Source organism: Dama dama, chromosome 22 (assembly GCF_033118175.1).
Source record: "Dama dama isolate Ldn47 chromosome 22, ASM3311817v1, whole genome shotgun sequence".
NCBI lineage: Eukaryota > Metazoa > Chordata > Mammalia > Artiodactyla > Cervidae > Dama > Dama dama.
In genome coordinates, this window is record NC_083702.1 from 24,732,294 (window position 1) to 24,750,093 (window position 17,800).

Genomic DNA, 17,800 nt, shown 5'->3' on the forward strand with positions numbered 1-17,800 from the left:
AGCACTGAAATTGAAGCTGCAATTAAAAATACTCCCCCAAAACAAAAGCCCAGGACCAGATGGCTTCACAGGAGAATTCTATCAAACATTTAGAGAAGAGCAAATGTCTATCCTTCAGCAAAATGTGAACCGTGAAATTCCAGATGTTCAAGCTGGTTTTAGAAAAGGCAGAAGAAACAGAGATCAAATTGCCAACATCTGCTGGATCATCAAAAAAGCAAGAGAGTTCCAGAAAAACATCTATTTCTGCTTTACTGACTATGCCAAAGCCTTTGACTGTGTGGATCACAAGAAACTGTGGAAAATTTTGAAAGAGATGGGAATACCAGACCACCTGACCTGCCTCTTGAGAAACCTATATGCAGGTCGGGAAGCAACAGTTAGAACTGGACCTGGAACAACAGACTGGTTCCAAATTGGGAAAGGAGTTCGTCAAGACTGTATATTGTCACCTTGCTTAGTTAACTTATATGCAGAATACATCAAGAGAAACGCTGGGCTGGATGAAGCACAAGCTGGAATCAAGATTGCTGGGAGAAATATCAATAACCTCAGATATGCAGATGACACCACCCTTATGGCAGAAAGTGAAGAACTAAAGAGTCTCTTGATGAAAGTGGAAGAGGAGAGTGAAAAAGTTGGCTTAAAGCTCAACATTCAAAAAACTAAGATCACGGCATCCAGTCCCATCACTTCAAGGCAAATAGATGGAGAAACAGTGGAAACAGTGGCTGACTTTATTTTTTTGGACTCCAAAATCACTGCAGATGGTGACTGCAGCCATGAAATTAAAAGATGCTTACTCCTTGCAAAGAAAGTATAACCAACCTAGACAGCATATTAAAAAGCAGAGACATTACTTTGCCAACAAAGGTCCATCTAGTCAAGGCTATGGTTTTTCCAGTAGTCATGTATGGATGTGAGAGTTGGACTATAAGCAAAGCTGAGCAACGAAGAATTGATGCTTTTGAACTGTGGTGTTGGAGGAGACTCTTGAGAGTCCCTTGGACTGCAAGGAGATCCAACCAGTCCATCCTAAAGGAGATCAGTCTTGAGTGTTCATTGGAAGGACTGATTGAAACTCCAGTACTTCGGCCACCTGATTTGAAGATCTGACTCATTTGAAAAGACCCTGATGCTGGGAAAGATTGAAGGCAGGAAGAGAAGGGGACGACAGAGGATGAGATGGTTGGATGGCATCACCAACTCAATAGACACGAGTTTGGGTAAACTCTGGGAGCTGGTGATGGACAGGGAGGCCTGGCATGCTGCAGTCCATGGGGTTGCAAAGAGTCAGACACGACTGAGCGACTGAACTGAACTGAATGTCTATCCTTCTAAAACTCTTTCAAAAATCTGCACAGGAAGGAACACTTCCAAACTGATTCTATGAGCCCACCATGACCCAGATACCAAAACCAGAGAAAGAAAACACAAAAAAAGAAAACTACACAACAATATCACTGATGAACATAGATGCAAAAATCCTCAACATTCTTTGGGACTGCCCTTCTTTGGGAATGGAATGAAAACTGACCTCTTCCAGTCCTGTGGCCACTGCTGAGTTTTCCAAATTTGCTGAAATATTGAGTGCAGCACTTTCACAGCATCATCTTTTAGGATTTGAGAAAGGTCAGCTGGAACTCCATCACCTCCACTGGCTTTGTAGTGATGTTTCCTAAGGCCCACTTGCCTTCACACTCCAAAATGTCTGGCTTTAGGTGAGTGACTGACCACATCATCATGGTTATCCAGGTCATTTAAGACCTTTTTTTGTATACTTCTTCTGTATTTTCTTGCCACCCCTTTCTTAATCTCTTCTGTTTCTGTTATACACACATAGTCACTCAGTCATGTCTGACTCTTTGCAACCTCATGGACTGTAGCCTGCCAGGCTCTTCTATCCAAGGAATATTCCAGGCAAAAATATTGGAATGGGTAGCCATTCCCTTTTCCAGGGGATCTTCCCAACCCAGGGTCAAACCAATGTCTCCTGCATTGCAGGCAGATTCTTTACCATCCGGAGCTTCCCTTGTGGCTCAGCTGGTAAAGAATCCGTCTACATTGAGAGAGACCTAGGTTCAATCCCTGGTTTGGGAAGATCCCCTGGAGAAAGGGAAAGGCTACCCACTCCAGTATTCTGGCCTGGAGAATTCCATGAACTGTATAGTCCAGGGGGTCACAAAGAGTCGGACACGACTGAGTGACTTTCACTTTTCCACTTTCTTTACCATCTGAGCCACACGGGATGCCCCTAGTTCTGTTAGGTCCTTAGCATTTTTGTCCTTTATCATGTCCATCTTTGCATGAAATGTTCCCTTAACATCTCCAATTTTCTTGAAGAGATCTGTAGTCTTTCCCATTCCTCTATTCTTTGCATTGTTCAAGAAAGAAGGCTTTCTTATCTCTCCTTGCTATTCTCTGGAACTTTGCATTCAGTTAGGTATATTTTTCCCTTTCTCCTTTGCCTTTTGCTTCTCTTTTCTCACCTATTTGTAAAGGCAAATATGTTACTATTCTTCTGAAAATAGTTTAACTCTGCTGACCCTTTAAAGTGTCTTGAGGACCTTCACCCAAGGAGTCTACAGACCATGCTTTGAGAACCACTACTTTACATGGTAGTTATCTTATCACGTTGTAGGTCTCCTCACCTATTCTTCTCTGCCTTCTCACTTAAGAATGTTTACATCAACTGCTCCCCCAGCTGGGAACTCTCTGCCACTGGTCTCTTTATTGTTATCAGATTTCAACTCAATGGCACCTCCTAGAGACACCTGTTGTGCTTAACCAGTTTAAAGAACACGTCTCTCCCGTAGTCACTATTATGTTACTTCACATTACTTTATGAAAGTTATCATCATTTGATACTATCTTGTTAATTAATATGCCTCCCCTATTAGAATTTAAGTGTAATAATTAAAGGAATTGAGTTGTCTTACTCATTTCTGTACCTCCAGTTCCTAGAAGAGTGCAGTCAAAATTCAATAAAATTTTAAAAGACCTTGAGGAATTAAAAGAAAAAGTAGACAATGCAGTAATTTGAAAAGCACAAAGCCTTATAAGGCAGTTTATTATAGTTTTCAGTATTAATCTTCCAATGACTATTATCTCATGATATTTTTTCATTGTTTATAATCAACTTTAATATTCTCTCCACATCAGTATAGAACTTGCATTGTTCTATTTTCCATTCCCATTATTACACCTGGATGGAAGTAAAATATTTTAGGGCATAGACAAAGAAGCTAGAAGAGCATGTAATATATCCTTCTGCTTAAATAAAAAGCAATTTTTTCCATAGTATTTTTAGAGCATAGTGTATGTAAAGGTTAACATTTATGAGCATGATCAATCTGGGGTATTTGACATCTTTAGCATTTTGAGTCTTCTTATTCAGGAACATGGACTGTCCCTTTACTTATGTCTTTATTGATGCATCTAAGTGAAGTTTTACTATTTTATATATAAGTATACTGTATATTGACCAACCTAGATAGCATATTAAAAAGCAGAGACATGACTTTGCCGACAAAGGTCTGTCTGTTCAAGGCTATGGTTTTTCCAGTAGTCATGTATGGATGTGAGAGTTGGACTGCGAAGAAAGCTGAGCGCCGAAGAATTGATGCTTTTGAACTGTGGTGTTGGAGAAGACTCTTGAGAGTCCCTTGGGCTGCAAGGAGATCCAACCAGTCCAACCTAAAGGAGATCAGTCCTGGGTGTTCATTGGAAGGACTGATGCTGAAGCTGAAATTCCAGTACTTCGGCCACCTGATGCGAAGAGTTGACTCACTGGAAAAGACCCTGATGCTGGGAGGGATTGAGGGCAGGAGGAGAAGGGGACGACAGAGGATGAGAAGGCTGGATATCATCACTGACTCGATGGACATGAATTTGAGTAAACTCCAGGAGTTGGTGATGGATAGGGAGGCCTGGTGTGCTGTGATTCATGGGGTCGCAAAGAGTTGGACACGACTGAGCGACTGAACTGATACTGTATATTATTTATTAGAATTATTCATAACTACTATGTATTATATACTTTTGTTATTGTAAGTCAACTGTAAGTTGTATTTTTAAAACCTTACTGTTTATGTATAGAAATTTAAAACTTTTTGTATTGATCTTGTATCTGGCAATCTTGCTAAGCTCTTTTATTGCACACTAATAATTTGTAAATGAAAGTTTTTTTGTATATAAAAGCACATCATTTACTAAGTGATTTTTTTTTCTTTTTATTATATTGCTCCAAATAGAAATTGGGAGACTACACATCTTAATTTGCCTAGGTGGGTTGGTAAGATTGTTTTTATATTCTTATTTTCCCTAACAGTATATATCTTGCTGTATTTCCTATTTTAAAGATAATGATATTTAACATTTCACCATGAAATTCACTGTAGGAATTCAGTTTTTATTTTTTCAGATTATTTTTTCATGTTAATGACATTTCCTTCTATTTGTAGGTTCCAAGTTTCTAAACATAAACAGTGTTTTAGTTGTATTCTTTTCTCTACCTATTGATGTGATCAAATGTTTTCTCTACTTTTATTTCTTCATGTGGAAATGATATCAGTATATTTATCATACTGAACTATTGCTGGAATAGTTGCATCCTGAAATAAACTCCACTTGGTCATCATATATACTTATTTTCTTATTTTTACATTGTTAGATTTGGTTTGTTATTATTTTATTTGGGCTTTTACATCTATGTCTTGAGTGATATTTATCTGTCATGTACATTTATAACCTGAGAAAGCACTGCCTATGTCAGGTTTTGGGGTCATGGTTGTGCCAATCTCATAATATATGTTGGGGAGCATTGTTTCTTTTTTCTATTCTTTGGAAAAGTTTGTATAAGATTAGAATAATCTGCTGAATATTCAGGGAGGGTGAGATGTTTTAAGACAACAAGAAAAAGTGAAAATCACAAAGGAAAAGCTAGGTTTTTTTTCCTCCTACATTAGAATTATGAACTTCTATTCATCAAGTACACTATAAAGAGTGAAAACACAACTAAGAGAAAATTGTAGTATGAACACCACCAAAGGGTTAATATGCAGATTACTGTAAGACATCTACAAGTCAGTAAGAAACAATCAAATGTAAAAATGATGTACAAAAAAAAAATGATGTACGTAATTTCATTCTAATCACTGTCCCCTGTATCCTGTTCTACCGACCTTACGTAGGTAACAGTTTTTAGTAATTTCACTTTAAATCATTCCAGCTTTTTAAAAGCAGAGAGGAATATATATTCTTTAACCTTCTTTCTTGTCTACTGACATCATTTAAAGGCAAAAGTCCCTAGAACTACGCTCACATCTGTACAGAGATCTTCATTCTTATTTTTCAAATAGCTGCACAATATTTCATCATGCAGCTGTTTTTAATTGTTTATTTAGGCAGTCTTATTTTATTGAACATGAATTTTTCCCAATCCTTGGCTAAAAATATTGCTCCAATGGGTAATCTGCACAGGATTTATACTTAGGATTTAATGTGGCATGATTTTGAAATTAGCCTCCAACTAGAACCATAGCTCCATTGGTTTTTCCTGGCAACAATCTCTTTGGTTGGTGACTACAACAAATTTTACTGAAAATCCCAAACCCACCATACACCAGGAATTAGTGTGGGTCTGAATAAATATGGCTTAACCAGAGACAAGGGCTTTCTGAAAAGATCTAAACAGACTGAAGTTTCTGTACTGGGTTGTGCCTCTCCCACTGGAGATAAAAAGTGAAAGTTGCTCAGTCATGTCCAACTCTTTGTGATCCCATGGAGTACACAGTCCATGGAATTCTCCAGGTGAGAATACTGGAGTGGATAGCCACTCCCTTCTTCAAGGGATTTTTCCAACCCAGGGACTGAACCCAGGTCTCCGGTATTGCAGGCAGATTCTTCACCAGCTGAGCCACAAGGATACTGAAATATTAATATGCACTAGTAGACATAATTAAATGACCAAGAAGAAATTACAATTCCTTGTAAACAGTTTATAGACAACAATAAAAGGGAAATGTTAACGCTTCAGGGTAATTGCAATATTAAACTCACTCAAACTATAAATTGCTATTTCTCAAAACGGATCTTAAAAAAAGTTAAAAAAGTAATATGTGTATGATATCAAATCAAATAGAAAAAAATCTTATAACATCCCTACAGATATGTCAGCCCCACTTCACATAGGAAATTTAAGTCTGACTCCTTGTTTTCTAAGTTTGAATATTATTGCTTCTATCACTGCCTCTATGGTTCCAGCGTATCTTTCACTCCAAACAGTGTAAAAGTTTTATTGCCAGATTGCTAACATTTACTTTCTACTCTGCAAAGACAAAGCAAAAATAGCCTGCCTTGTTACTAGCATAAGATCTAGGTTTGCTCTTCATTTCTCATGAAACCATCTACCTTATGAACATAATTTTAATTAGCTACATTCTTATAAAGGCTTTCCTGGTGACTCAGAGGTAAAGAATCTGCTCGATCCTCTGAGTCAGGAAGATCCCCTGGAGAAGGAATGGCAACCCATTCCAGTATTCCTGCCTGGCAAATCCCATGGACAGTGGAGCCTAGCAGGCTACAGTCCATGGGGTCGCAAAAGAGTTGGACACAACTTAGCGACTATACAGTAACAACACATTCCTATTAGGCTAGACACTGTTACAGAGTCCAAGATAGATGAAAAGGTAAATTCTATGGTTGATAAAACTAAATGGAGTTGTTAATACCTAGCTTACACCTACAGCTGGTACTACATATTTATTTCATAATTCCAGAAAAAGATACATTATTTAATAGCAGGGTATCAACTGCAAGATGATTTTGACTGAATTGATTAATTATTTAAATCAAATTACCAGTACATTTTTTTAAATGCTCATGTTAACTTGATTATTTCACTGCAGAGAGTAGGTTCCATTTTAGCAAATTAAAAGACCAACTTGATAAATATATTAAATGCTCATCTGAGAATAACAGAAGTATTTCTACATGTCTCAGTTCAGTTCAGTCACTCAGTTGTGTCTGACTCTTTGTGACCCCATGGACTGCAGCACACCAAGCCTCCTTGTCCATTACCAGCTCCTAGAGTTTACTCAAAACTCATGTCCATCTACATGTCTAGATGATACAAATATCAAGACATTGTCTACAGTTAGTTATATAGCTAAATGTGGAGACAGGAATGACCATGCTTGGGCATAAAGAAATATAAAAGCTTAATGAGTTATTTAGCAGTTATTTTTAAAGCTAAAAGTTTCAGTCCTCACCTGGAATTTGTCTTGCCACCCCTAGCAGATAAGTACCCCGTCAGAACCACAGCTCCATCTTCTGTGCATGACCACAGTCTCTTCGGTTGGTTGGTGACATAACAACATCCACAGTCCATGGGTAACCCAGATCCATGATTCACTTTGGGGGGTTGAATACAAAAGTCTTTATCAAAGTCCTTCACTAAAGATCCATTGGTATCTCAGTCAGGACATATCAGAAGATCACGGATATTGGATCATGTGGATGTTTTGCTCCTGAATAGTACTTGACCTGAAAAACCAAATTAAACGATAGTCAAAGTGAGCTAGGCAAAAGCAAAGTGCAGACAGGGAAGCTGATTTTTGTATGGGCAGTAGTAGAGAAAGTTTCCTCATTTCTTGAAGCATTTATATATAATCACATCTCACATCTACTGGTCTAGTTAAAATGTACCATTTTACTATTAAGAATTTAAACCACCAATTGTCTGCTGATTCTTTATAAATGGCGTCACACACAAGAGTCAACCTGTAATGATTCACATTTAGGTTCCAAGTTTTAAATTAATTCTGTTGTCAAGATATGGCTTGGAATGAATGACAATTTTAATGGTTATTCTCACTGCTTCTGCCTCTGTCCTATTTATAGCTATAACATAAGCAAAGGAGAAAAGATGATGTTTTGTGTAATCTTTATTTCTGTCATCTTCATCACATATATTTTTTCTGATCACTACCACAAAATCAAAGATTATTTAATTTAGTGAAAGGAACAAAATAATTATGTTAATATTAAGTTACTTCACTATTTTTTTTTTAATCCTAAAACAATTTTGGATCTCTAGGAATAAGAAATGGAAGAGACAAAAAAAAATCAATTACCAGATGAGAGGTTTGGATCTTGCTAGGGAAAGAAGTAAGACCTTTCATGCAAGTAAGATAAAAATGAGTTTATTTTTAAAATTTTCCATAATTTAAAACTAAAATTATATAAACACAGCACTATGGATTAAAAAGTAAAAATGACTTTTGTTCATGTTTTACTCCTTTCCTAATAACACTGCTCTCCCAAAATAATGACTGACAGTTTAATTCTTTCAGACCTTTTAATATTTATGTTATTTTCCTATTGTCCTTATTTCCCTTTTCTACCTTTAATTTCATCTAATTATGCCAAGAAACTTTTCTTCCCAGAAGGAACAATATCATATCTAAAGCCCTGACAGCATAGTTACATGGCAAGCAGATGTATTAGATGGATGCTACCTTTGCATAAAACAAAATATTCAAGTTACCTAGCCATAGTAGTGTCATATATACATAAATGACACATATATATATATATGTTTCTCTGGTGGCTCAAATGGTAAAGAGTCTGCCTGCAATGCAGGAGACCTGGGTTCTATCCCTGGGTCAGGAAGATTCCCTGGAGAAGGGAATGGAACCCCACTCCAGTATTCTTGCCTGGAAAATTCCATGGACGGAGGAACCTGGTGGATTGTAGTTTATGGGGTCACAAAGAGTCAGACATGACTGAGTGACTAATATATAAACACAATAAATGATTTTTCTTAGAAGGTATTTTAGATAATTTTGAAGTGTACTAGTAAATTAACTGGCTTGCCAAAATAATGAATCTGTGTTAAAAACAAGTTCATAATTTAAAAAAGGAAGATAATGGGACCTAATTAAACTTAAAAGCTTTTGCACAACAAAGGAAACTATAAGCAAGATGAAAAGAAAGCCCTCAGATTGGGAGAAAATAATAGCAAACGAAGCAACAGACAAAGGATTAATCTCAAAAATATACAAGCAACTCCTGAAGCTCAATTCCACAAAAATAAATGACCCAATCAAAAAATGGGCCAAAGAACTAAACAGACATTTCTCCAAAGACATACAGATGGCTAACAAACACATGAAAAGATGCTCAACATCACTCATTATCAGAGAAATGCAAATCAAAACCACAATGAGGTACCATTACACGCCAGTCAGGATGGCTGCTATCCAAAAGTCTACAAGCAATAAATGCTGGAGAGGGTGTGGAGAAAAGGGAACCCTCTTACACTGTTGGTGGGAATGCAAACTAGTACAGCCGCTATGGAGAACAGTGTGGAGATGTCTTAAAAACTGGAAATAGAACTGCCATATGACCCAGCAATCCCACTTCTGGGCATACACACTGAGGAAACCAGATCTGAAAGAGACACGTGCACCCCAATGTTCATCGCAGCACTGTTTATAATAGCCAGGACATGGAAGCAACCTAGATGCCCATCAGCAGAAGAATGGATAAGGAAGCTGTGGTACATATACACCATGGAATACTACTCAGCCATTAAAAAGAATTCATTTGAATCAGTTCTAATGAGATGGATGAAACTGGAGCCCATTATACAGAGTGAAGTAAGCCAGAAAGATAAAGAACATTACAGCATACTGACACATGTATATGGAATTTAGAAAGATGGTAACGATAACCCTATATGCAAAACAGAAAAAGAGACACAAATGTACAGAACAGACTTTTAGACTGTGGGAGAAGGCGAGGGTGGGATGTTTCAAGAGAACAGCATCGAAACATGTATACTATCTATAGTGAAACAGATCACCAGCCCAGGTGGGATGCATGAGACAAGTGCTTGGGCCTGGTGCACTGGGAAGACCCAGAGGGATCGGGTAGAGAGGGAGGTGGGAGGCGGGATTGGGATGGGGAATACATGTAAAACCATGGCTGATTCATGTCAATCTATGACAAAACCCACTATAATATTGTAAAGTAATTAGCCTCCAATTAATAAAAATAAATGGAAAAAAAAAAAGAAAAACAATCGCACTCTGCAGAAAGCCCAAGAGACGGGTGAGCAGCAGTGAGTGTCTTCTGCACCAGCAAGGACAGCAAGGGGAACCTCCATGGTCACCGAAGTTGCTCTCCATGGTCGGGTTAGGAATGAAGAGGCACCGCGTGACCCAGCCGCGTCCCCGGTGCTGAGCAGGGCTCCCCAGGCATGGACTCCAGCCTGCCGGGGCCCAGGCCCTGGCTTTGCCCAGCTGAGCACTCCGGTCAGGAAAATAAATAAATAAATAAATAAATAAAAGAACTTTAATGAACTTTACATTAATGAAAACTCAGGGTTTTTTTTTGTCCTGTTCTTGATGGTTTTTCCTATTGCTGTGTAACCAATGCATAGAGTAGTGCCTGGCACACTGCTGGCTCTCTGCAATTTTAAATGGCTAATAAAATGAAATACTTAGATAAATAAAAACAAAAAGGAAGATAACAATGATAATGACTCAAAAAATGTTTCAAGGAAAGCCAAATAGTTGACAATAAGCAAAATATACTTTGGTTTTTAAGACACAGTTTCAGCAAAATAGCATTATCAATTATACCAGATTTTATAATAACATATTGATTTACAGTTTTCTAAGTAATTTATAAAGTCTGCTTTCACAGTATTTTTAATATGAACTGTAAGCATAAAGAGTAAGCATCTGCTATACTTTGACATTTAAGTAACAGAAAAATCAAAATGTCTTAAACTAATACAGGAAGTCTGTAAGACAGTTTTCCCTTCACTCAAATTTGAGAAAGGGCTTCCTCAGCGGTTCACTGGTAAAGAATCTGGCTGCAATGCAGGAGATAATCCTTGGGTGGGGAAGATCCCTTGGCGGAGAACACCGTAGCCCACTCTAGTATTTTTGCCTGGAGAATCCCATGGACAGAGGATCCTGGCGGGCTACAGTTCATGGGGTTGCAAAGAGTCGGGAATGACTGAGCAACTAACACATAGAACAGGCTGGTATAATTTTTCAAAAATAGAGAGACAAGTGAATGATCAGAAACAAGAAGGAAAAGCTTGAATGGAGAATGAAGATCATGGCAATATGCTTACATTAAAAGAAAAGAAATATCTCAAGTCAACAACCTAACTTTAAAAAGCCCAAGAACCTAGAAAAAGAAACTAGATCACTGGTGTATTAAGAATTGCAGGTGAAAAAAAAAAAAAAGAAATGCAGGTGACAAAACAGCACATCAGATGAGGCAAAATAATAACAAATAAATGGAATTCAAGTTAATTGATACCCAAAGGCCAAAAAAAAATTAAGCAAGAGTTACTCAGAGTGATGAAAGGTAACAACCTACAAAGAAGGTATGGCAGTCATGAAGTTTAAATACCACGTCAGACAAAAGAATTCTGTAAAATAAATACCATTCAAAATATGAGGCTAAATTGACAGAAACAGAAATACAGGCAACAAGAAAATACTATCAGGAACAATATGTATTGAATAGATAAAAACAGTGATAGAGTCTATTTTGAAAATACAATAATTAGGAATATTGAATAAATAGATATAAATTGAGTTGTCATATTTTAAAACACATGTTATGCCTCCTTGTCAAAGATCCAGAAGACATTTTCAATACTGGTCATATGTGAAATTTCAATAATTTCCAAAAAGAAGAAATTATAGAACTCACTAATTTCTAGCCCAAATTAATAACTAGAAATTAATACTGATAAACAAAACAAGAAAATATTACAACCATGGGTAAAATTTTAACCTCTTTAATAATTAAGTTAGGATGAGATGAAATAAAAATAAAACTTTATTATTATGACAAATAATAAAATACACTATAACATTTCAAAAGTTTGATATTTGTCCAAAGCTATAATAGAAATAAATCCAAAGTCATAACTTATACCTTTATTTTAAAAATAAAAAATCTAAAATGAACTGGGGATAATAGGTTTTGGAGAAGTGCTAAAAAATGATATTAAGGGAATTATAAGATAAGCAATAATATAAGTAAAAGTTGTTTAAAGTTTTTAAAGATAAATTGTTTTTGAAGATAACAATAAACAAATTTCTGAAAAATATTAGAAAAAAGATAACACAAAGTCAGTGTGTTAACTTTAAAATGAAGTGGTCTCCCTGCCTATTCCTCCATCATCTTGGGAAGGCACACGTACCTTAATGTCCACTTCAGAGCTATTTACAATAGCTAGGGCATGGAAGAAACCTAGATGGCCATTGGCAGATGAATGGATAAGGAAGTTGTGGCACATATACAGAATGGAATATTACTCAGCTACAAAAATGAACACATTTGAGTCAGTTCTAATGAGGTGGATGACCCTAGAGCTTATTATACAGAGTGAAGTAAGTCAGAAAGAGAAAGACAAATATCATATATTAATGCATACATAGAAAATCTAGAAAGATGGTACTGACAACCCTACGTACAGGGCAGCAAAGGAGACACAGACGTTAAGAATAGACTTTTGGTCTCAGTGTGAGGAAAGTATTCTTGCCTTAAGAACCCCATGAACAGTATGAAAAGGCAAAAAGGTATGACAATGAAAGATGAACTCCCCAGGTCAGTAGGTGCCCAATATGCTACTGGAGAAGAGTAGAGAAATAACTCCAGAAAGAATGAAGAGATGGAGCCAAAGCAAAAAAAACACCCAGCTGTAGATGTGACAGATGATGGAAGTAAAGTCCGATGCTGTAAAGAGCAATACTGCATAGGAACCTGGAATGTTAGGTCCACGAATCAAGGCAAACTGGAAGAGGTGAAACAGGAAATGGCAAGAGTGAACGTTGACCTTTTAGGAATCAGCAAACTAAAACGATCTGGAATGGGTAAATTTAACTCAGATGGTCACTATTTCTACTACTATGGGCAGGAATCCCTTAGAAGAAGTGAAGTAGCCATCATAGTCAACAACAGAGTCTGAAATGCAGTACTTGGATGCAGTCTCAAAATCAACAGAATGACCTCTGTTCATTTCCAAGGCAAATCATTCAATATCACAGTAATCCAGGTCTATGCCATGACCAGTAATGCTGAAGAAGCTAAAGTTGAATGCCTCTATGAAGACCTACAAGATCTTCTAGAACTAACACTCAAAAAAGATGTCCTCTTCATTATAGGAGACTGGAATGTAAAAGTAGGAAGTCAAGAGATACCTGGAGTAACAGGCAAATTTGGCCTGGGAGTACAAAACGAAGCAGGTCAAAGACTAATTGACTTTCGCCAAGAGAACACACTGGTCATAGCAAACACCCTCTTCCAACAACACAAGAGAAGACTCTACACATGGACATCATCAGATGGTCAATACCAAAATCAGACTGATGATATTCTTTGCAGCCAAAGATGGAGAAGCTCTATATAGTCAGCAAAAACAAGACCAGGAACTGACTGTGGCTCAGATCACAAACTCCTTACTGCCAAATTCAGACTTAAATTGAAGAAAGCAGAGAAAACCACTAGATAATTCAAGTATGACCTATATCAAATCCCTTACGATTATACAATGGAAGTGACAAAGAGATTCAAGGGATTAGATCTGATAGAGTGCCTGGAAAACCAAGGACAGAGGTTCATGACATTGTACAGGAGGCAGTGATCACGGCCATCCCCAAGGAAAAGAAATGCAAGAAGGCAAAATGGTTGTCTGAGGAGGCCTTACAAATAGCTGAGAAAAGAAGAAAAGAGAAAGGCAAAGGAGAAAAGGAAAGATATATCCATTTGGATGCAGAGTTCCAATGAACAGCAAGGAGAGATAAGAAAGCCTTCCTGAGTGATCAGTGCAAAAGAATAGAGGAAAATAATAAAATGGGAAAGACTAGAGATCTCAAGAAAATTAGATACACCAAGGGAACATTTCATGCAAAGATGGGCACAATTAAGGACAGAAATGTTATGGACCTAAAAGAAGCAGAAGATGTTAAAAAGAGGTGGCAAGAATACACAGAAGAAATATACCAAAAAGATGTTCATGACCCAGATAATCATGATGGTGTGATCGATCACTCACCTAGAGCCAGACATCCTGGAATGTGAAGTCAAGTGGGCCTTACGAAGCATCACTACAAACAAAGCTAGTGGAGGTGATGGAATTCCAGTTGAGCTATTTCAAATCCTAAAAGATGATGCTGTGAAAGTGCTGCACTCAATATGCCAGCAAATTTGGAAGCACAGCAGTGGCCACAGGACTGGTAAACATCAGTTTTCATTCCAATCCCAAAGAAAGGCAATCCCAAAGAATGTTCAAACTACCGCACAATTGCACTCATCTCACACGATAGCAAAAGTAATGCTCAAAATTCTCCAAGCCAGGCTTCAACAGTATGTGAACCATGAACTTCCAGATGTTTAAGCTGGGTTTAGAAAAGGCAGAGGAACCGGAGATCAAATTGCCAACATCCGCTGGATCATTGAAAAAGCAAGAGCGTTCCAGAAAAACATCTATTTCTCCTTTACTGACTATGCCAAAGCCTTTGTGTGACTCACAACAAACTGTGGAAAATTCTTAAAGAGATGGAAATACCAAACCACCTGACCTGTCTCTTAAGAAATCTGTATGCAGGTCAGGAAGCAAGAGTTAGAACTGGACCTGGAACAGACTTGTTCCAAATTGGGAAAGGAGTTTGGCAAGGCTGTATATTGTCACTTTGCTTGTTTAATTATATGAAGAGGACATCATGGGAAATGCTGGGCTGGATGAAGCACAAGCTGGAATCAAGATTACTGTGAGAAATATCAATGACCTCAGATATGCAGATGACACCACCCTTATGGCAGAAAGTGAAGAACTACTAAACAGTCTCTTGATGAAAGTGAAAGAGGAAAGTGAGAAAGTTGGCTTAAAGCTCAACATTCAAAAAACTAAGATCATGGTATCCGGTCCCATCACTTCATGGCAAATAGATGGGAAAACAGTGGAAACAGTGAGAGACTTTATTTTCTTGGGCTCCAAAATCACTGCAGATGGTGACTGCAGCCATGAAATTAAAAGACGCTTACTCCTTGGAAGGAAAGTTATGACCAACCTAAACAGCATATTAAAAGGCAGAGACATTACCTTGCCAACAAAGGTCTGTCTTGTCAAGGCTATGGTATTTTCAGTAGTCATGTATGGATGTGAGAGTTGGACTATAAAGAAAGATGAGTGCCGGAGAATTGATGCTTTTGAACTGTGGTGTTGGAGAAGACTCTTGAGAGTCCGTCCCTTGGACTGCAGAGATCCAACCAGTCCATCCTAAAGGAGATCACTCCTGAATATTCACTGGAAGGACTGATGCTGAAACTGAAACTTCAATACTTTGGCCACCCGATGCAAAGAACTGACCCATTTGAAAAGAACTTGATGCTGGGAAAGACTGAAGGCGAGAGGAGAAGGAGACAACAGAGGATGAGATGGTTGGATGGCATCACTGCTTGACATGAATTTCATTAAATTCCGGGAGTGGGTGATGGACAGCGAGGCCTGGCATGCTGCAGTCCATGGGGTTGCAAAGAGTCAGACACAACTGAGCAACTGAACTGAACTGATCTGATGGCTTATTTATCTCTGAATCTTCAAAAGTTAACAGTTCTTGGGATAAAAGAGGCATTAAATGTTCAAACTAGAAGAGATGACTTTGCTACAGGATCTAATTTCAACAGGACTTTATTCTACATTGCAAGAAAAGCATTTTAGAAGAGCTTTAAATTAAGTTCTTTATTTAACAAACACGTGTAGTAATGCATTCTACATTTTCTGAAGTTAAGTCCTGAAAATCTCAGTTCTAATTTCAGATAACTTGTGTTCTCAAATTTTGTGACCCCCTTTTGGTTTGGAAAATCATTTCTTCAGGACTGAATACTACCATGGGACTCAAACAGAAACAAAGACTTCTCATGTTCAAATAATTTGGTATTATTTTATAAAGTACATAAAACATGAACAATAAGCTGTGCTACAACGGAAAATTAAGTTCTACTAGACAGGTTCAAAAAATACTGAGGCCACCATCAAAAATATAAACAAAAAATAATCCCAAGTAATCTAAATACTTAAGGAATAGATATTTTAAATTACCATATGAATACTTATTTTCATGCTCCACTGCAGTCCCACCTTCATCCTCAATAATCTTATTCACACTAAATTGGGGATTAATTTAACAAATTTAGTTTAATTTTACTAAATTTAATAGGTACATTACCTATCTACTCAAATTCACTCATTCCCTCAGTCAACAAATATAAACGTACTCAAGTGTGCCATACCCTGATGCTTCTTTTTAGGTAACTCAGGGGTTTTCTTCGCTTGAACTAAAGAACGATTAGCTTCTGGAACTGTCTCACTTCCTAGAAATTTAATACATAACCACCACCACAGATAAGTTTAAGTATGGAGAAGAAAGTACTAAGTGAAGTGTCAACAAATGGGGGCTCCCTGGAAGCGGCAGTGGCACATAAGGGTTAAGAACCTTATGGGTTCAAATCCCGATTCCAGTGCTTTTCCCCTGTATCTGTTACCTCGTCTGTAAAATGGTAATTAATAATAAATAATTCATAGATTTGCTGGAGAATCGAATGCAAAAATGGAATACAATGTGTTCCAAAGTGGCTGATATTCGTTAAACGGTATGATGCCAGCCTCCGCTGCGGGAACAGGGGAAATGCTTTCCTGGCTAGAGGACATCTCAGATATATATGGCTGAAAACGAAATGTACGTACATCACTGTCAAGGCTGGGAAACTACTCCAGGCAACCAGTCCAGGAAGCTAAGTAATTTCACGGTGTGCAGACAAGCCAGAGTTAGGGGAGATTAGTTAAGGTGCATGGGATCACACTTCCTGTTGCGGTTCTAAGCCCCTTCCCAATTTCCATCACACAGAGGAAGGACAGAGCCAGAAGTCGAGCAACGGTTCCAGCCTCGCCCTTGCTGGCAGCACGCAGGTGGAGCGTCCTTGTCTTCAGTCCCGCCTTTGACCCCAGGAAACGCCCGCAAACCGGCTCTCCTTACTCGGTCTCCTGGGCAGGACAAATGGGTAGGACTCCACGACTATACAGCTCTCTCGCTACACCATTTTCACCGAACTCTAGATTCCAACCCGCCGCCCCACTCCTTCCCGCAGCCCTGGGCCGGGCCGTTATGAACAGGACATTCACTTAAGAAGCCAGGGTTTATCTCCTGGGTGCGAGCGGGTCACAAGACCCTCTCTCTCCTGGGCAACAGTACTGCCTGCGCCCCGGCACTGCTGCCGGCTAACTCCTGGATTCCCGCGTCCCGGGGCTTGAGCACCGCTGCCGGGCAGTCTTGGGTTGGGATGCTCACCTGCTCGGCGCGACCACCTTTGTGCAGTCGACCCACGAGTAGCGCAGAGGCCGACGGTTTGGGCCCAGCCTTGCCCTTCGCCCACTCGTGGCCGCCCTGCATTCCGCGTCGGAGTTGGATTACCTCTCACTCAAACATTCCGTCGATGTATAAAATATTAACGCTTGGCAGGACCCCTGCGCGAAACTCTAGGCCTGCACCTCGCGCTTTCCTATTGGACACAACATGCCGGGTCTCAGAGGTGGCCGGCCGCATTGGCGAGAACCACGCCCTCTGATAGCTCCCGTCCAATCGGAGGCAGAGAACCGTATTTGCCCTATTTGCATACAAGTTACTCTACATAAGCTCAGGTCCGGCGGCATTCGCTCCCAAAACACCCATTTCTAAATTGACGATACCTGTTTCCCAAACGGAGT

The 17,800-nt window shown here is 38.7% G+C and overlaps 1 long non-coding RNA gene across 1 annotated transcript; it reads right to left on the minus strand.

The window, feature by feature from the left end:
- Window positions 1-3,044: 3,044 nt before the first annotated feature.
- On the minus strand, window positions 3,045-17,630 carry LOC133043805 (uncharacterized). The gene is made up of 3 exons (XR_009689771.1): window positions 17,385-17,630; window positions 7,272-7,545; window positions 3,045-3,807 (listed from the first exon to the last, which is right to left on the minus strand). It is a non-coding gene; the product is annotated as an uncharacterized LOC133043805 (long non-coding RNA).
- Between the last annotated feature and the right edge of the window lie 170 nt (window positions 17,631-17,800).